This window comes from Ictalurus punctatus, chromosome 24, assembly GCF_001660625.3.
Source record: "Ictalurus punctatus breed USDA103 chromosome 24, Coco_2.0, whole genome shotgun sequence".
NCBI classification, from domain to species: Eukaryota; Metazoa; Chordata; class Actinopteri; order Siluriformes; family Ictaluridae; genus Ictalurus; species Ictalurus punctatus.
The window spans coordinates 9,212,516-9,233,709 of NC_030439.2; the positions used below are offsets into that span (position 1 = coordinate 9,212,516).

At 37.6% G+C, this 21,194-nt stretch overlaps 1 protein-coding gene and 1 long non-coding RNA gene across 4 annotated transcripts in view; one reads left to right on the forward strand and one right to left on the reverse strand.

Annotated features, from left to right (window-relative positions):
* The window catches only part of LOC128629057 (uncharacterized), a 49,759-nt gene extending 31,366 nt beyond the window's left edge, over nucleotides 1-18,393 (reverse strand). Inside the window, exons 1-2 of the long non-coding RNA XR_008393376.1 lie at nucleotides 18,120-18,393; nucleotides 11,318-11,526 (exon numbers count right to left, since the gene is read on the reverse strand). This is a non-coding gene — a long non-coding RNA (uncharacterized LOC128629057). The remainder of the gene's footprint in view (nucleotides 1-11,317; nucleotides 11,527-18,119) is intronic.
* The window catches only part of mrtfbb (myocardin related transcription factor Bb), a 42,602-nt gene continuing 35,055 nt past the window's right edge, over nucleotides 13,648-21,194 (forward strand). The window contains exon 1 of one of the 3 annotated variants that reach the window (XM_053675205.1): nucleotides 13,648-13,774. The gene's annotated coding sequence lies outside the window, so the exon portion shown is untranslated. The remainder of the gene's footprint in view (nucleotides 13,775-21,194) is intronic. The other 2 variants (XM_017454622.3, XM_017454623.3) reach the window with 2 other exon arrangements.

Sequence of the window (21,194 nt, forward strand, 5' to 3'; positions counted from 1 at the left end):
CCCTTTCAGATAGGAAACCACAGGAAATAATACATCCTTTAATCATAAGTCCAGTGTTCTCCACAGATTATCACACAGTGTTGCACATCAAGGCAGACATCATCAGTCACACATTGTTTTTGTTTACTTTGATTTTCCAAACACATGAAACTTACCCTTTATTTTACCTCCTTGGATATTTTTCCTTTATTTATAATGAGGTGGCTACCATATTTCAAAACTCTGCTCTTGTCACCAGTTGACAGCATATTCACACATTCTTCATCTTTCTCAAGGCTGAGAGTGATCTTGATTTATATTTCAAGCGATTTCTTAGCCCTTTTTTCAAACACAGTTCCCTTCTGTTCAGCATTTCACCTCACCCAGGATGTCTATTTGTTTTTCTCCCATTTTCTACTCTCTGCAAATTTACTTTCCCCAGTCATACATCTCCTGTCTGCAAGCAATATTCCTCTGGAGATTGCGCTGGTCTGACAAGCTTGTTATACTTGCAGAAACAGCTGCCTATATCACGGTCATAAATTCTCCCTGTGACGAAAATAATGGCCTTGTTTTGCAGTGTTTATGTAAGGTCAAATAATTTTCCCTTGATTTTTGATGACTATGCTTAGTATGCAGCTACCAGGTTTGTACATGAGAGCATTAACAACACCACTGGAAAGTGATTGAAGGTTATTTAAACTGCATTAATCTCTAGAAACAAGCATACATGCTGGTGGTGTTCTCCAGCACACAAGTGCCTCAGGCAAACATGATAAGGATGCCCAATGCTGACTGATTTACAATTCATCCTGATTCATGAGAGAATCATTACCTCAGAGTATAAAAAGTAAGATGACTTCCATAATTGGTTACCTACTGTACATGCAATTTGTGGTACAAATCAGTCTGCATTTAACAAGACCTGGTCTCCTCCCCTCTACTTACACACCCACTGTAATAATATTTATTTCTGTTCTAAAAGAGCAAAGAACATTTATGGTTCTACGAGAATAGCTGAAAAATATAATTCTAACTAAACTAATTATCACTGACTTTGTATATCATCTTAGTCATGTTGGGACACATATAAAGTTTTTGAATACACTAAAATATAACATCTAAACAATTATCACTGGCTCATGAGAAATATATTGCCTTCATAATGCCAAAACCCAAACAACGGTACCCACTACAGCCCATGGGCTGGAGAATCAGCACCATGGACAGCAACCATGAACTGCCTCAGGTCATAAGGAAAAAAAATGCACAAGCACTACAAGCGAAGAAAAGCAGAAACAGCCCATACTGGTCACTTACCATGGAAGAATAAGAATGCTAATGAACATATCGGGAAGACAATATTTTTCCTCACATACTGTGCCACGTCTTTACCATAACACATTGTAATCCACATGGAGAAACTTATACTGAACAGTACAAGTGCTTTTATTCCCTTCCCCACAGCTCATAAATAAATCACCCATGTGAAGCTCAAACAGTGATCTCTGTAAGTTTCTGTGTTCACACCATGCCTTATTCCAGAGAATTTGAAAAGTACTACACATCAGCATTTTCACTTTTGAAGGCTTAGCACAAAAAAATAAAATCACAGAGGTCAAGATAAAATCAAACAACTCAAGTAAATTCATACTCAAGGTCAAAAACAGTTAAAGGTCAAACCAGAAAATTGATAAACAAAGCTAGGAAAGACCAGGAAACAAGGGAAAATGTATTGCTCATAGCTGCAGCTTTTAGGAGCTGGTGGTGGACTATAGGAGGAAGAACACTGTAACCCAGCTCATCTTCATCAAGGGAAAGGAAGTCATGTTGGTCAGTGATTATAAATATCTTGGTGTCCACCTCAACAACAGACTGGACTGGAGGACCAACAGTGAGGCAGTCTACAAGAAGGGTATGAGCAGACTCTACTTCCTGAGGAAACTCAGATGTATGTACCAAATTGTTGGAGACCTTCTACCAGTCTGTGGTTGCAAGTACAATATTCTTCTCCACAGTCAGTTGGGAGAGTAGCATCAGAGCTGGCAATGCAAAGAAGCTGAATAAGCTTATCAGGAAAGCTGGCTCTGTCCTAGGCTGCAAACTGGACACCCTGGAGGTGGTGGTGGAAAGGTGGACAAAATTAAGAAAATCATTGACAATAGCAAAGACCCCCTCCATGCCACACTGGCCAAGTGGAGCTCCTTCTCCAGTAAATTATAGCAGCTTTGCTGTAACAAAGAGAGGTACACAAAGTCATTCTTGCCCACTGCTATCTGACTCTACAATGAGTCAACAATTTGCAGCTATGTAGACATTGGAGACATTGGACATATCTAATGAGTTTGCATACCCAGCTACTACACTGCATGTTGCACAGCAATTTTTACATAGGGCACATTCTTATACACGCACTTGCCACTTTACTTATGACTTTACTTATAACTACTGTACATTTTTATACACACATTAACTAAACTGCTCATCACACATGTCTAATGTACAGTTTTAAACCTGCCATCCTGTAATATATTTCTGTAATATAGTTACTCTGTTAACACAGTTAATTTTCTATACCGCTTATCCTACACAGGGTTACGGGGAGCCTGAAGACTATCTCAGGGAACTCGGGGCACAAGGCGGGGGACACCCTAGACTGGGTGCCAACTCATTGCAAGGCAAAATCACACAAAACCATTCATACATGACAATTTGGAAATGCCAATCAGCCTACCATGCATGTGTTTGGACTGGGGAGGAAACCAGAGTACCCAGAGGAAACCCTCAAAGCACGAGAACATGCAAGCTCTGGGCACAGAGGGCAGAGGCCGGATTGAAACCCCCAACCCCGGAGGTGTGAGGCAAACGTGCTAACCACTAAGTCACCATGCCCCCCATCTGGACACCAATAAACTCCAAATAAAGCTTTTCTCAGCCACCCCCTTAGACTCACTTGTCAATACTAAAGTATGCTGTGAAGCAGCAGCTGTTTCTTTCTAAGTGAAGGTTTGTAAGAGACATTCCACAGTTGTGTCCATTTGTCATCAATAGTGCCAGAGGTCTGCCATGCTGCTGTCATGGACAGGCCACTACCAAGCATTAGCTGACAGATCATTAAATCTAGGGAAACTATGGAAAATGACATGTTCCTACTACAGCATCATACGCACTTGTCACACAGTATCAATATGAAGTTTCAACATAGAGGGTGTACATATTGTAGCTTTGTTTGATGTTTCCATGATGTCAAGGCCAAAATATATTTGCATTAGTGCCCTGTGTATAATTTAGCCATACAATACAGCTCTGAGGCATATTTAAACCTGTTTCTCAGGCATATTTAAATCTGTGTGATCTTTTTGGGTAATTCTGACAATAGCCAGAAAAATGGCACTTCATATTCTCTCTCTCTCTCTCTCTCTCTCTCTCTCTCTCTCTCTCTCTCTCTCTCTCTCTCTGTGTGTGTGTGTGTGTGTGTGTGTGTGTGTGTGTGTGTGTGTGTGTGTGTGTGTGTGTGTGTGTGTGTGTGTATTGTTCTGAGTTTAATAAACTAAAAACAAAGTCTAATTGAGCAATTTCCTAGAAGATGCTCTACTGCTTGTGGAGGAGTCAAGAACAAATGCTATACTGCCCCCCAGTGGTATTTTTCCATAATTAATAGAGGAATTGTTAACTTCTTAACTCGGTTAAGTTGCTCTAAACCAGAAAACACTGTTATAGTCAAGAGCAGACAAATAATCACGGGAGAGAAAGTGTAAGCATGAGAGTGTAAACGAACCAACACGGTTTGAGAGATTCACATATTATTCTATAAAAGGAAAATGGATTCACGTGTTTTGAAATGTTAGCATTTTTTCTTGTTGAATAGTTGAGGTATTTATTTGTTCTTAATTTAGTGGGAAGCTGGTGAATGATGATCATCCTTGTTGTGGAACTGGTATTGCTACCCATGTAAAGAACTCATGATAGCCTACTAGTGACTATCCTTTGTGTGTTTCTCTGTATTTTTTTATTTTTTTATTTCAAACTCTGTTTTTTGTAGCAAGAGTGAGTCATCCAGGCCTTCTGCTCACCCTTGGTGTATATTTATTACTCTGTGTTTTGAATAGCATACTAGCACTATCTGGCTCCTGCCTAGTGTGCTTGACAGGCTGGAGAACATGATGCACAGATTAGATAATATGTAAAACACAGAGAACATAGATCAGTTAAGATACCCACCTCAACAGAGGTTATAGTCTTGTTTTTTCTATAATGCTGTATGTTGGATATATTTATTTCCAAAGTGACTTTCAATTGAGACAGGATATATTTGAGCATATGGGGCATAGGGGTCTTTCTCAAGGGTCCAACAGTGGCAAGAAAATCCCAAGGTGACATAAAATGTAGTATGGGCACTAAACACTGCTATAATATGTTCCCACTGGATTAACCCTCGTATCCTGTGTTCCTGTGTGATCCACAGTTACCTACATAACATTTACATTTATGGTATTTGGTAGGTGCCCTTCTCCAGAAGTGTTTTGATGTCTCTTTCAATAAATATATCCTGATACTGGTTCACTAGGTCACAGATGAAGCGCACTATCAAAAATAAAAAGTCTGTTGGTGAGGTAATAAAGAACACAGACAACTCAAGAAATTTTTTGATTTTTTAAAATAAGTGCTAATTTAAGTACTCCGTGATGAGATAGGTCTATAGTCATCGCTTGAAGATAGCCAGTGACTCTGAGCTTTTTAAACATCTATTAGAAGTTCATTCCACCACTTAGGCACCACAACCGAGAAAAAGTCTTGATGCATGTCTTTCTTGTACCCAGAGAGATGGTGAGACCAGTTGAGCAGTGCTAGTATGTAAGTGCTTTAAGGTAGGTGGGTGCTGGTCTGTTTTATGGCATTGTACTGTAGGCAAGCATCAGCATTTTAAATCTGGTGCAGCAGCTAAAAGAAGCCAGTGGGGGGAGCATAGCAATGGGGTGGTGTTGGAGAACTTAGGAACATTGAAAACGTTCATGCAGTTATGCAGCTGCATTCTGGATCGGTTGCAAAGGTTGAATGGCTCACAGAGACAGATCTGCCAGCAGCAAGTTGCAGTAGTCCAGTATCAAAATGACAAGGGACTGAACAAGAACAAGGCCTGTGGCCTTAAAACTGGACCATGTGTGGCCAATAACAAGCATTCACCCAATTCAATAACAAGCATTCACAATTCAAAATAGTACTGTAGTGCATGTATTGGACATCAGTGATCACTGAACACTCCCAAAGTTCACCTTCAACTGGCTGATTGGCTGCATAATAGGGTGTTATGACTGGGCAGAAACCCTGGGTTTAGCCATAAGGTCACCTCAGACATACCATACAAGTGAGCTGATTTTTAGATACACCCATTTCAGTTTGTCATCATGCATGAGCTCAAGAGAGTTCTCAAGGAACTACAGTACATGAGGAGATCTCATGAGATCTCTTGAGGCTCTTTCTGTCCCTAGTGCCACCAGAGAGAACAACAATCAACAATGAGTTCACCTGTCAAACCTTTCCCAGAATTGGGACATTTCCAGGAGGTTGTGCTCTCATTGGAGATATGAGGAGGAAATGAGTGAAAACAACCCCAGACACTGTATGTGTGCTATCAAAGTCAAGCTACAGTAACTTTGCAAGCACTAAAAGAATTAAAAGAAAAAAATTAAAAGGGTGTAGTATAGGGAGGGTGGACCATTTAATTACTCTAATGGCACATATTTACAGGCCTGGAGGTCACAAAGGTCAACACCCAGAGCACTGAGTGAGATCCCACCCAGACTGAAAAGTGAGTGTCACTGAGCAACAAGAACAGTTCATACCTAACTTGCAGACAGCAGTGTGGTGAGTGATAGATAACAAGGCTGCAGTCAAAGAGATAATAGTAGACAGGAGATGATAGAAGTCTATTGCGAGCTGTCACAAACTGTCCCACAGATAAAACCATAAGGTGTACAGTCATGTGAAAAAATTAATACACCCCATGGAAATTGTTGGTTTTTTGGCGGGGTTTTTTATTTTACATATTTGGACAAGTCAACATTTGATCCTCTTTGAAACAATACCTACTAATAATAAAGTTGTTACACTCTATCAAATGACACATAAAACTGACATTTTATAGTAATTTTCACAATTTAAATAAACAAAAAAACTCATCAGTCACATGGAAAAAGTAAGTATACCCCTACATTTATCACACCTTCAAATCCATAAAATTAGAATCTGGTGTTCAAGATTGGGTGCCAGTGATTAGAACCTGCTTAGGGAGTGCAGGTGGATCCTGTCTTATTTATACGCCTCTCACATCTAGTGTCTGGTGTTACCTTTGTTATTGAGGTGTGTGGTGTCATCATGCCAAGATCTAAAGAGTTCTGTAAGGCCTTCAGAAAAAATGTTGTGGATGTCTATGAGTTTGGCAAGGGATTTAAAAAGATCTCCAAATTATTTGAAATAAATGTAAAATAAATGTCCACTGTAATACAAATGGCGCAGATTTCAAACAACTGCCAATTTGTCCAGGACTGCACATCCCATCAAATTCAGCCCAAGAGCAGACCGTGTAATTCAAAATGAAGTCTCAAAGAACCTCAAAATTTCATCACAGGATCTGCTAGTAAATTTTGCAACTGTTGATATCAAAGTGCTTCTATAATCAGGAAGAGATTGCACAAATTTGACCTGCATGGGAGGCATGCCGGGAAAAAGCCTTTGCAAGACTACAGTTGGCCAATAAGCATATAAGCAAAGAACAGGCCACAGTTGTTTGGCCATAGTAACAGCAGACATGTTTGGGTAGACCAAAGACAGCTTTTCAGGAGAAGCACCTCATACCAACTGTGAAGCACAGTGGTGGAAATGTTATGGTTTGGGGTTGCTTTGCTGCCTCAGGGACTAGACAGGTTGCATTTATTGATTCAACTATGAATTCTGCATCATATCAAAGAGTGCTTGAAGATAATGTGAGGCCATCTGTCCAAAAGTTGAAGTTGAAGCGAAAGTGGATCTTTCAACAGGATAATGATCCTAAGCACACTAGCAAATCCACCAAGGAGTGGCTCAAAAAGAAGAAATGGGGGGGTTATGGAATGGCCAAGTCAAAGCCCGGATTTGAATCCCACTGAAATGTTGTGGGGGGATTTGAAACAGGCAGTACATGCAAGAAAACCCGCAAACATCTTGTCTAAAAGAATATTGCATGGAAGAGTGGTCAAAAATTCCAGCAACCCTGGTGGAGAATTATGCAAAACGTCTACAAGAAGTTATTTCTGCTAAAGAGGGCAATACCAGTTTCTGAGGTCAAAGGTGTACATACTTTTTCCACAGAAGAATATCACATCTATTTCTATTTCTATTTCTGATGAATAAAATTTTAAAAAGCTAATTTTCCTTGTAATTTTGTTCAGGTATATCAACTTTATTAATAGCCACTGTTCCCAAAATCATCAAAATGTTTGCTTGTCCAAATATGTCAAAAAAGCCAACAATATCCATGGGGTGTACTTATTTTTTCACATGACTGTATATGAGGTTCTACATGTACATGAGAGAAAAAGAATAAAGAGAAAGTTGGCTGTATGACAGTGGTGGTTATTGCAAATATTACATCATACATCACGGTCTTGGTATGCATTTGTACTTGCATGAGAAGTATTGACCACCTAAGCAGTAAAATAGAAATAGAACATCACAGCACACTGTGCGATTTCTAATAGTCCTTTGCGACTGTTGCTTGTCAGACTGTACGAACATGATCCCGACTGTATTCCATGTCACACTGTAGGATCTCAGTTGACATTAATGTCGGACTGTATGACAGTTAAGACGCGAAAAACGGACGCACACAAGAAAACTCGTATGGAATAGGAGAAGCCACACTACAGGACTGTGCCTCAAATGTTCTGACACCGGCAGAATTTAATCAGAAGAAAAATCTGATCGCAACGGGCATTAATCGGCTGTCGGGGAACATGTCAAACTCACGATCAAAGACTAGGATTAAAGATTCTTTTAGGATTCTCAAAAAATTGTCTCAGACAACCAAATTATGGCTAAAATCATACAGTGTGAACTTAAGATGACCAGGGACTGAACAACCCCTGACTATCCTCTGTGGACAGGCATGGCTGTATCCTCCTGATGTTGTAAATGATAATAAATCTGCATGACTGAGCCAGGTTAGAAATGTTAAGACAGAAAGATAGTTGCTTGTTCAGAACTATCCCAAGGTTGCATGGTGTGATCTGAAAGTTTTTCAACTAGATTATAATATCTTGGATATACAGCTGTTCAGTCTTGCTGGTATTTAGTTTCAGATGATGAGCTGCCACCCATGATGAAATGTCTGATAGATATGCTGAGATACCTGCAGACAGGTTTGTCTGAGGGAGAACAGGAGCAGATGCAAATCAGTAATATGAGAACCCATGCGACAGAGGATATGACTTCACTGACAGAGTAGGTGTAGACAGAGAAGAAGAGAACCAAGCACTGAGCCTTGTGGGACAACAGTTGAGAGTCTCCATGAGGTAGATGTGGCTCCCCTCCATGTCACCTGATATGACCACCCCTCCAGGTAAGAAGCAAACCACTGCCCTGCTGTGCCACTATTTCCAAGATTCATGAGGATGGACAAAAGAACATTGTGATTGATAGTGTCAAAGGCTTCTGAAAGGTTAAGAAATTTAATGACAGACGCCAGTTTGGCTGATCTAGCAGCTAGAGCCTTCTCAGTAACAGTCTCAAGGGTATTTTCTGTGGAGTGTGCCATTTTGAAACAGACTGGTTATGATCTTGGACATTGTTCTAGGAAAAAAAGAGAGGCAACTGACTCTATACAGCACATTCAAGGATTTTTGAAAGAAAGTGATACCAGTTGTTAGTTATCTGAGGTATCTAGTGAGGGCTTTTTGGTATTTTTCTCAAAATGCTTCTGGTAATCATAAAAAATACTTGCTTGTGTGGATTTTGATACTCTATGAAATATTGTGAATAGCAAGGCTTTACATGGTAAAAAATAGAATTAGCAGTCATCCTGAAGCCAGAACCATTTTCTTCCCCACACAGTAAAATTCCTAGTGTTGAATTGACACCCAGAGTGTTTAAATTGGTTGATACTGTAGGGAGTGAATTCAACACTCTGGGTGTTAACACTGGGGATTTTGCTCTGCAGCAAAAAGTTTGGTATCACTCTGTATAAGCATTAGGGCTCAAATAAGAAGAGAGGCTTTCAGATTCAAAACATTTTATAAAATTGCACAAAATAACAAAATTTTAATTAAATTAAATTCCATGTTTTCACTGTTCAGTTTGTGTGTTCACTGACTATTTCTTATTTAAGATCATTAACTGTATCATCTAAAGGGAAAACAAAAGTTGTGATATTTATTACAGAGGCTGATTTACTGAAGAAGGTAAGGGAAGGTGTAAAGACAAAAGATTTAGAACCTTGTCTTAAGTCTAAGTCTTTCCAGAACTGCACTTTAAACCGGTATTATTATTTGTTATAGTCATACTGAAGATGTTTCAAATGTATAAATTACCAATCCATGATTATTAACAAGGAATGAAATCATCCCGAAAAATCATTTGTCTTTGTTTTGTGTGACATCTAGCTTGGACTTTTCCACTCCAGACAGCTGGAGGGTGCCCTCTCTGAATATTAAACCCATTTATTCAGTGGCACTTTCTATTTCCTGTTGAACAGCTATATAAGGTATATGAAATTGAACTTCCATGGGAAGCCTTATAGTTTGCATGCCAATCTTGTGAGTTATGGGCTTGTTTTTGTGGCTAGATTCTTTGTGTCTGATCTTGCCTTGCCCTTCTGTTTTGATGCTGATTCTGCTATTTTTGGTATTTTGACCCTGCCTGGCACATCAACCCTAATTCTGGATTGTGTTTTGTATTTGTTCATGTTGCTAGTGGTTTCTCTGGTTACAACTCTGCCTGTTTTTTTTTGTTTGTTTGTTTTTGTTTTGTTTTTTTGTTGTTGTTTTTTTTGGGGGGGGGGGGGGGTAAATAAATAAATAATATTATTATTATTACTCTGGCACTTACACCTCTACTCTGCACACTTTGCTTCTTCTGGAACTCAGTTAATGGATCTTGTATGTTAGAACTACTTGTATTGTTCTCTGCTTGATATATCGCTTTGCTTGTATTTTCTCATTTGTAAGTCGCTTTGGATAAAAGCGTCTGCTAAATGAATAAATGTAAATGTAAATGTAAATGTAATAATATAACAAATTCAGTTATCTAAAGAAACATGCTGCATTCACTAATTCAACATTAGATTTCTCATGACTATAACATTGAACACCTCTGGAAGATGGTGGGTTAAAAAAGAAGCCCTTGCTTTTTTTTTTTAGTTTTTACGAGCTAACAGCAGAACACGAACATTACTGCTTATGTTTGAGATCGCTGCAAATGTTCTCCTATGAATTGCAACAGCACTAGCAATGTCCCCATGTGACATCAGAGTGGCAAAAAAAAAAAAACAGTAACTTCGCATAGGAATAAGCGGCACCAGACAACAAATTAACACTAGAATCGCTAAGCACATCACAAATATATATTCAATTAAACATATTTAATGTGTTTCAAGAGGAGTTTTCCTTTAAGATGAGCATTTGGCTGCATAGACTTTTGAAGTCTCTTTCTCAAAGTCCTTGCCTATCTCTCTACCACCATCTGTACATGAGAAACTGCAGAAAATGTGTGTTCTGATGATTCAGTTCACACATTACTGCATTCCGAGATAGAGCTGGCAACCAGCCTTTAGTCTGCCTCCTCCAATCCACCCTTCCCATAAGAAATCACACATTGTTCTGGGATGTGATTAGGACTCACACCTCCAATAGCAACAGTGAGTTTTTTATTAGGATGTTCACATGAGAACTGAACTGTGTTGGTATGGCCATAGCATAAGCATTGCAGAAAGGAAAAAAGAGACAGACGGGCAAATATTAGCATCTCTATTAATGACTAACACGCTTTGCAGTCCTCTTATTAAATATATGCTTTTGTTTGCTTTTTTTTTCTCCAGCACTTGTTTCATGGAGGTGTGATATGCCTGCACTAGCCATTAGCACTGCAGGCCATTGCGCAGCAAAGCCATGGGGTTAATTGGTGAGAACAGAAATCTGTATTATTTTATGGAGGTGGGTGGGGGGTGGGGCACTCTGTTGTCATTTTATGGCCGTGAAATGATCACTATGATGCTATTTACCCCCTTTTGAGCAGCAGCAAGGGGGCATGGTGGCTTAGCGGTTAGCACTTTTGCCTCAGACCCCTGGAGTGGTGGTTTCAATCCTACCTCTGCTCTGTGTGAGCGGAGTTGTCCTTGTGTTTTGGGGGTTTCCTCTGATTACTCCTCTTTCCCCCCTCAGTCCAAAGACATTGTAGGCATTGTAGGCTGGTTGGCATTAGTAGTGATTGTGCTTGTGATGGGTTTGCACCCCATCCAGGGTGTCCCCTGACTTGTGCCCCGGGTTTCCTTGGACAGGCTCCAGGCTCCCTGTGATCCTGTGCAGGATAAGACGTATGGAAAATGGATGGATGGATGAGCAGTAGAGTAGCAGCAGTACAATTCAAGGTGAGTTGATATACATGTCCATCGTAGATGTATTAAATTTATTTATTTAGCAGACACTTACATATGAAGATTAGCACCCATAGCAACTAGTACAACTTCATTTATGTATTTAAAACCAAATTATAAAACTGATAGTTTTGGCTCTAACATCTGGTTGACTGAGCCATGATCAAAACCATTGAAAAATACTCAAAATGCACAATATGCACACCTGCAACCACACTTGTGATCATGTCACAATAATTTAACTCTGCATTCAAGCTCCAGGTTTCAAAACATAAAAATGTAACACTTAAGCCATTGTTCTGTAGATAGAGTACACTACTCTTCGTCTGCTCTATATATATTCTACAGTATATACATGAAGGGGACTGCCTAAATCTCCTTTACCTCTGATAAAATCACTTTTATGCCCTCAAGTGGCGTATTGTTTTATTTAATAACAACAGCATGACGCATGCCTTCAGTGAAATATCATGCAATGACAACTTACAAAAGTTAACGTTAATAGAAATGCACATTGCTCCCCAATCTACCGTTTCATTCTCACATTTTTCCCAGAACTAGGTTTGGCCTGCAGGACTGCAGTCTCATTTGCCCAACAGCAGCCTAACTAGCATTCTAGTCAACATAACTGTTAGTTGTGTCCATAGTCATAGTTTCCTTTTTCCAGTCCTTTCATTCACGTGGCAATTCTAGCAGCCAGTCCACCTAGCAGCATTAACCAGACAGTACCTGAATTCAGGATCGAACTGTGGACCCTGTGAGGTGGCAAATTAATCTTCAACTGCTCAATGATATGCTTGAACTGAATTTTTTCCTTACATACCAATATTCTATAATAATGTAATAATGAAGCACTTCCACTAAGTATTTTCTTTCTTACTTAACTCTATTGATAATTGTCCAATAACACTAAAGTATAGTGTTCTACTTTAGTCTCTCCATCCCTCATAATACATTTAAATGATTTATTTAGTATTTATTTGGAACAGTTTTTATTACCAGATGTCAGGTCAAATGTGACACACCAGATGGCAGTGTTAGACAATGTGTCATTTGAATCAGCTATCTTTATAAAATGTGAGGTTTTTTATTTTATTTTATTGTTTATTTATTTGTAATTTACGGTGGTGTACATACTGAAAATTCTTCTATTTTACATTCTTTTCTAATTTACATTCTTTTCTAAACATTTTCATAACAAATTGAGTGAAAAGTAGAACCTTTGAAATATTTTCATAGTAGTTTGTTAGTATTTGGTATGTCCGATTTTTTCCCTTTAATTACAATGTGCACTTGAGTTGGCATGGACTTCGCAAATTTGTGTAAAACTTAATGTTCCATGTTAGATCAAATCCATCACAATATCATCTGAACATGTACTTCAATGGAAGAAATAAGCCTCGGGGAAAATTTGACCTTTTGTACAAACAAAAAAAAAAAGCAATTTACATGCTCAATATCCAAAATTTGTTTCAATTGTGATCTGGAAAGTGCAGAATCTTGAATCTTGAATATCTAAGATATTGAATAATTTCCTTTCTTTGGTTAAAAAAAAATTTAAATTCTAAAACGGTTTATTTCCTGTTTAAAATAAAATAAAATAAAAATTAAAAAAAAAAAAATAATAATAATAATAATAATAATAATAATAATAATAATGTTGATGATGATGATGACCATGATCATGATCATGTTATTATTATTATTATTATTATTATTATTATTATTATTATTATTATTATTATTATTATTATTAACAGTATTATCAAAGTCCCTTTCAGTGTGGCCTCTTTTGGACTTTTGGACCACACTGTATATGTATAGTTATGTGTGTTGAAGTTTACTCTGTTCATGTGTCCATACAGTACTGAACAGCTGAGTAAACTGACAGGACAGTTGAGAAGTGTTGATGAGAAATGACCTGAGATCACCTCTTATTAAATTATATCTTTATTGATTTGGGACAGGCAAAGTGTGAAGGGTCCCTCATGCATTTAGGACACAAGGGGTCATTACATCAGAGCTGGTGGGCGGCTATCTCCGCCCCCCCACGCCAGGCAGCACTGCACACTACTGTGCTAAATAGTGTGCAAATATATCTAGGTATGCGGTTAGGGACAGAGCCTAACATCTACACATGCAGCTACGGAAATGAACACAACAAATACCCAGGTCGGTTTCCGTTTTATGTCATTCAGTTTGTCTAAAAAGTTTTTATTGTGCGGGAACTCAGCGGAGAGGTTCATTTTTCTCGTCTTTTGTGCTTGTTAATGTTATTTATTGTATATGCAACACCTTTATCCGTGAATGGCAAAGCTCAGAGCGGACTTTAAACAAATGTTTCAAGGAGTTATAGTTAAGAAAGTTTATTTACTTATCATTTGAATCCCCTACAATCATGATCATTAATAATCGTAAGCATTATGCATGTTTTACCCTTTGTAATACGATCATCTATTGGACTTTTTTTCAATTGATTATTATTATTATTATTATTATTATTATTATTATTATTATTATTATTGGGTTTTTTTAGATTTATTGTTCTTCAGACACCTTTTTGACCTTTTTTTACATTAAGATACAAAATATTAGAAGGTCAAAAAGGTGTTTATGAAGCACTTTAAGGAATAGGGCTGGGTGATATATCAATATAATATCACTATCATGATTAATGATTATGCGATACACTTTTCTGAGATATCGTTGGTATGGTAATTTTCTTTTTTTAATATATTTATATTGAACGGTACTGAATGGATGTCGTTGATTTGACCTTTTTTTTAACTTAATCTTCTTTGTCTTTGTAGGCATTAAAGAAAAGTCTCGTCAAACTCAGTTTATCTTTTTTAAAATTTATTTCACTACTGTTTTGCAGGCAGCTTGTTAGCTAAATAATATATCGTAGTATGCATAGTAAAAAGAAAACGTATATCAAAGACATGTCCTCAAGAATCCTGATATGATATTTTTGTCATATTGCCCAGCCCTATTAAAGGACCAATGCAAATCTCCAATAGAAGATAAAACGGCAATACACAAAAACACGAGACTTTAATTTTTTAACAAATTTTTAACAATTTTTTTAAACATGTACATCCCATATTACAATGCTGTATATCACATACCCTACACCTATAATCCAGAAGTCACCCAGAAGAGGATGGGTTTCCTTTTTTCCCCCTCATGTCATTTCAGGGAGTTTTTTCCTCACCACTGTCACCTCTGGCTTGCCCAATGGGAATCAAATCTATATTCAGAATTCTGTACAGCATGTTATGTGTGACAAAAGTTTGGTTAAATGTGCTATACAAATCAAATTTAATTGAATGTTGTGATATATGATACTGTGTATTGTTTTGTTTTTGTGTATTTATTTTAAAATGCAGCTTTCATTTAGTTACGTTCAGTTCAAAACAGCAATCATATGATCTGTCTGATTATAAGAGAACTTTCAGTACTTCTGTCCATTATAAAGTTCCAGTCACAAAATATAAAGTTCAGCTTGTGCAACTCATAATTTTTTCTGCACTGTGTTCTCCATTACAAGAGTTAAGAATTATGTTTAGGGGCACTTTAAAAGGGTTGCACTTCACATCTTTTTTCTGTTTATCTGAAGTACTCTCCGTTTGTCTGGACTGTATCAGTTGTCGGTATGATTAACAAACATATCTCAGTATTCTGAAGGAATATGCAAAGGTCCAGCATTCTACCCTTAATGTCTCATGTTAAAATCTCAGTCCTTTGTGTTAAGCACTTGCCTAGAATGGTTTACATTTAGGTCACTTTTAATGTCTAGTCCCACTAACTAGATTTGGTTAATAATCAGGAAGGAATTTTTGTCATTAACATGATTATAACATGTCCAGTCATCTTGATTTACTCTTGCCAGACATACTCTGTCATTGGTTAGTTTTTATGAGGAAATAGTAAGCTTGGTGCATATACTCTGGAAGTGTGATGACTCACCCTGAGTGTTTGCAGCCACACATGTTAATAAATGTCAGTGTCCATGACCTTGCCTCAGGCAAGGAACACATTCATACTATGATTCAGAATATTTTAGAAATCACAAACCACACTGAATGATAATCCTGAGAATTTATATTTGAAACGCTTTTGTTGTTAATTTGTCCTCTGGTTTACACACTTATGGGTGGGAGCGAGGGGGATGAAGACTTCAGCTGCACTCTCGCAGCGCTGGTCCAGAGGTCTCTGTATATATACTTTAGTCCCTGTTGGTCTGGACTTTGTTTTCTCAGCCCATGCATCATCTGACTTAATGCTGGAGGCTTAGATGCTTTTATTGTCACTCTGTCACTTGTATGCAGATTAATGTTAATTATTGAAAATCTTTTTGCAGTGCATAAAAAGTTCATGTCTCAAAATTGGAAAACAAAAAACCAAGCCAGATATGTGGATTATTGCCATGATGTCACCATATAAACTTTCCCACTTTTGCACATAGTGTTTATAGTTGAATGTTTGCTTGGGATGTCTGACGGTCAACGTTTCCTCATTCTTCACATCTCTTATACTGATAATTTACATTGGTATGTGCTGTACCAACCTCACACCTGTGTTGTCCTGGACTGTCAGAAATCAGTGGGATTAAATGAAACACAGAGGTAATTCATGAATCAAAATTGATTTCTAATGTGATGTGGTGCTTTACGTTAAAAAAATTGCAAAACAAGGCACCTTCAATGTTGCGGGAAGACTGCTGGTTCTATAACAGATGTGATATCCCATTTATTGTTCTGTTCAGTAGTTGTTACTGTTAATTATTTATTATACAGTCCCTTCCAAACTATTGGAACAAGAAGGCCAATTAATTTGTTTGTGCTGTACAGCAATGACATTTGGGTTTGAGATCAAAAGATGGATATGAGACGAGAGCTTAGGTGAGCTAAAATATAAGAACAGATAAGTCTTGAAGTAAATTAAAGTAAATAACACTTAATAATTGGTTGCATATCCCTTGTTTGAAATAACTGCATCAAGCCTGCCACTCACTAACACCAAACTATTGGTTTATTCTTTTGTGAAGCTTTTACAGCAGCCTCTTTCAGTTGTATTTTCGGGGAGTTACTCCCTTCAGTCAACTCTTCAGGAGGTGACTTGCTGCTTAGTTGGGTTAAGGTCTGGTGATTGACTTGGCCAGTGTAAAACCTTCCACTTCTGCCCCTTGATAAATACTTTTATTGAGTTGGCAGTGTGTTTTGGATCATTGTCTTGCTGCATGATGAAATTCCTCCCGATTAATTCGGATGCATTTCTCTGTACATTTTTAGACAGAATGGTTCTGTAAACTTCTGAATTCATTCTCCTGCTACAATCATGAGCTACATCATCAATAAAGATTAGTGAATATGTTCCAGAAGTAGCCATACAAGCCCAAGCCATGAGACTACCTGCACCATGTTTCACAGATGAGCTTGTATGTCTTGGAACATGTGCAGATCCTTTCTTTCTCCACACGTTGCTCTTTCCATCACTTTGGTAGAGGTTAATCTTGGTTCTAGAATGTTTGTGGCTCATCTCTGTATTTATTTCTAAATTCCAATCTGGCTTTCCGATTACTGCTTACTGCTGATGAGTGGTTTTCATCTTGTGGTATGGCCTCTATATTTCTGCTCTCTAAGTTGTTGATGATGCCGTTGACTTTTGTTTTTTTCTTCACAGTTCTCACAATGTTTCTGTCATCAGCTGCTGTAGTTTTCCTTGGTTGACCCATTCAGTGTCTGTTGCTCAGTACACCAGTGGTTTCTTTATTTTTCAGGACATTCTAAATTGTTGTTTTGGAGAAATTGTTGATTTTCCCTCTTTTCTCAGCTTCAAAATGGCTTGCTTTTCTCCCATAGACAGCTCTCTGATCTTCTTGTCGGCTTATCCTTTTTAGCAACAAATGCAATCTTCACAGGTCAAACTGAAGGCTAAAACCAAGACTAAATGTTCAGAGCTATTCACTGTTTAATCAATCAATCTAACAGGACACACCTGGGTAACAAGAAACACCTGTCAGTCATGTGTTCCAATATTTTTGTTTGCCTACAAATTGAGTGGTCTCATACAAAATGTGCTACATCTACATATAAATACCAGGAAATAAAAGCTGAAATTCTAAACTCTCTTCTCATATTTATCTTTTGTCTCAAATCTAAATGTCTTCAGTCTACAGAAAAAACAACTGAATTGGCCTTGCTGTTCCAATAATTTCAAAAGGGACTGTAATTGGGGAAAAGTTAGCTTTTAAAGTTAGTTAGAAATGCTTCTTCAGAGAAATTGTTGTTCCTCTTATGTGTTTGTGTGTATAAGTATGTTATATAAACAGGGTTAGCTCATTCATCGCCAGATGGTATGTGTCTCATTTTAGGGAAACTTATGTCATCATGACTTTATCTATTATATAATAGTAAGTAATAATTAAACTTGTACTTCTGTGTTTAAGAAGCACAAGGCATCATGCTTTCTGATGTCATTTTTAAACAACAACAACAACATAACATCCCCTCACCTGGAGTGCCAGAGGTTATTTCAGGCTGAGGCCGAGTCGCCCAATTCTCTTGCAAACGCCCCACCAGAGGGAAGTCAGAGGGCAAAGAACATGTTGGTAGAGTAAAGGTCATGTGCTCCAGACTCTGGGACAAGCCCTGGGGAGTTAACTGACTTTCTGGGAAAGTTGTTTCAAATGTGGGATTTATTTTGGTAATGGTTATGGAATTCTCCCTCCCCTTGCTTTCTCTCACTCAAGCAAGTCTCACACTGTTGGTTTTGTGATGACTCCTGGTCTGAGTTCCCAATACACAAACATATGGAACTTTTTTTGTATTTTCCAGCTGCTTATTCTGCCCTGTCTCTGAGATATTTTTAGCCACCCGTCTGACCCTCTGCAACATTACTGCCAGTGAGTTAGCCAGTGTTTGTTGTGGGTAGAATTTCATGCTGGTGATAGTAAAAAAAAAAAAAAAAAATTAACACACATGACTTTGTTTAGACAACCAAATATGTTTCCTGTACAGTTTCTCTGTATGATGCAGATTCTGAAGTTTACAACCTTTTAGTAATTTCATCTACTTTGGTTTTCATTAACTTTTTAAAATACCAGTGTTACACAGGGAAAAAATCTCATTTGTCTGTTTAGCAGTTGACTCATATATATATATATATATGTAAATGTAATAAAATATATATATATATATATATATATATATATATATATATATATATATATATATATATATATATATATAAGAATTATTTTGGTTATAATGATGCTTGGTGTATGAATAATGGCTTGACATGACCTTCATTCTTATTCTTAGGGTTTGTCAGGGGCACTGGATCTGTTTACACTGAGTATTCGGTATATTGTATGTGGAACCAGGATGCACACTACAATGACAGATTGTGTGCTCTCTACCAAACCTGAACTCAGACCTTTTTCCATACCACAAATCATTGCAGTCTGAGGTTTAGAAGTTGCTCTTCAGGGAGATGAAGCACAAGCATTGTGTCTTGCAAAGACACTGATTACACAACCCCTTGCAAATCCCCGCTATTATATATTTTTGCTTCATTTGTGTAAGATCTAAGCTTAGTCAGTCATGCTGATCTCCTATTTCTGAATGAGCTAGACAGCATGCTGGTTTTAATTTGCAGGAAGTAACAGGATAAGAATTCTTGAATTTGTTTAACTCTGTTAAAAGTGTGCTAAATTACTTGGAAATGAAAAAGTGTTTCATCCATTCATCAAAGAAATCAAATATATAATGTGTTGGAAGCAGTGCAAAATTGTGTCCATATATTAAATTGGGCTGTTCCATGATGTACACTTTGTGTCAGTAATAGTGGAATAAATGTGTGCATGGCTGCTTTAATGAAAATTTAGTGAAAGCCCTCCTTTGTGGGGAGGATGTAATTTAAGCAGGAAGTGCACAATGGAGGATAATCTCTGATACTGCTTCAGGCTTTCATGGCCTTTCCATATCTCTTAAAGGGCTCTTGAGTAGAGAGGCCCTCACCCATAAATATCTGTCCTGCTATTGTTTAGTGTGATTTATCAATACATGGCCAGATTACGGTTCCCATAGCAACTACTTTTTTATTAGAAGTAAACAACTGGTGTGTTTTCATGGCCCTGTTTAGATACTAATTTACTCTTCATGGTTAGCAAAAATGTACCATGCTTTACATCTGATTTATAGTTTTCTATAATATTCAGTGCTGCACTAATGTTTCATTTCAAATAATACAAAGCGGAACAGTTTTCGAGTACTGCTTTGCATCAAGAGATAAATTGGTGTATGCACACTTATGCAAGCTGGGTATTAGAAGTTTTTGGTTTTTCTTTTTTCCCCAAAAAACTTTTCTGGGAGTTTGTCACTTGATATTTATATGTTGCAGTTTCACAATAAAGGTGAAAAAGGTTCTGACATGGAGCATGGCTTGTGTTCATTCAGCTACAAGGGCATTAGTGAGGTCAGGCACTGATGTTGGGTGAGGAGACTCCAGTTCCAGTTCATTCCAAAGGTGTTCAGTGGGGTTGAGATCAGGGCTCTGTGCAGGACACTTGAGATCTTCCACTTCAACCTTAACACACGTGTCTTTGTAGACTCTGCTTTGTGTATAGGGGCATTGTCATGCTGGAACAGGTTTGGGCCTCTTAGTTCTAGTGAAGACATTCTATACAATTGTGTCCTTCCAACTTTGTGGAAACAGTTTGGGGAGGAACCACATATTGGTTTGATGGTCATGTGTCCAAAAACTATTGGCCATATTGCTTACCTGAAGTGCAACCTAAGATGGAGAATTGGTTAACTCAAAGTGGCAAGTACAGTATTTTTAATTAATATGTTTAATTGATCAATTGTAGTTGTATAATTTTCACATGTATATTGAATTTCCTGACTATGGTAAATTCAATATACTGTACATGTGAAAATTATACAAGCTACCATTTGCTAACTAGCTGACATTATCCACCATTTTAATCAAAGTAATGTAAGTATAAGTAGCTAATGTAATGTACCAACTGAAACTATACTGATGAACAGCAGTCAATCTGGAGTAAGTTACACATCTGCATGGAGAAATGCTCTTTCATGCGCCGCTCGTTCTGCCGGTGGATTTTGTTTTAAAATGAGTGACTGGCTAAACTTACCATACTACTTTATGTGTTAGCTAAGGTCATACTGAAATTTAGCGAGTGTTTTAGCTGCCTTGGTTTGTGTCGTCACTTCATTAACTCACTAGTTTGGTAGTTATTATATCAGTACAGCAGAACAAAACATGACTTTACTACAAAACTGTCAAGAGCTTCAGGTGCGTGTTGGAAAACACATGCATATTCATAAGGCTTGACTGTCATCTCCAAAAGTGTTAGTCACACCATCAACCACGCCTTATAATTATCAAAATTCTTAATTCCTATTTTTTTAAAAATGAATTTTCACACTGTGTAATGTACATGCTTCATTTTCCCTTAAATGGCGTCACTTTTTTTTTTTTTTTAGACTAAATGAAGTGAAGTAGTGCCACAGTTTACTTCATAGCACAGTACAACTAATCAACAAAGTACATTGACAACTTT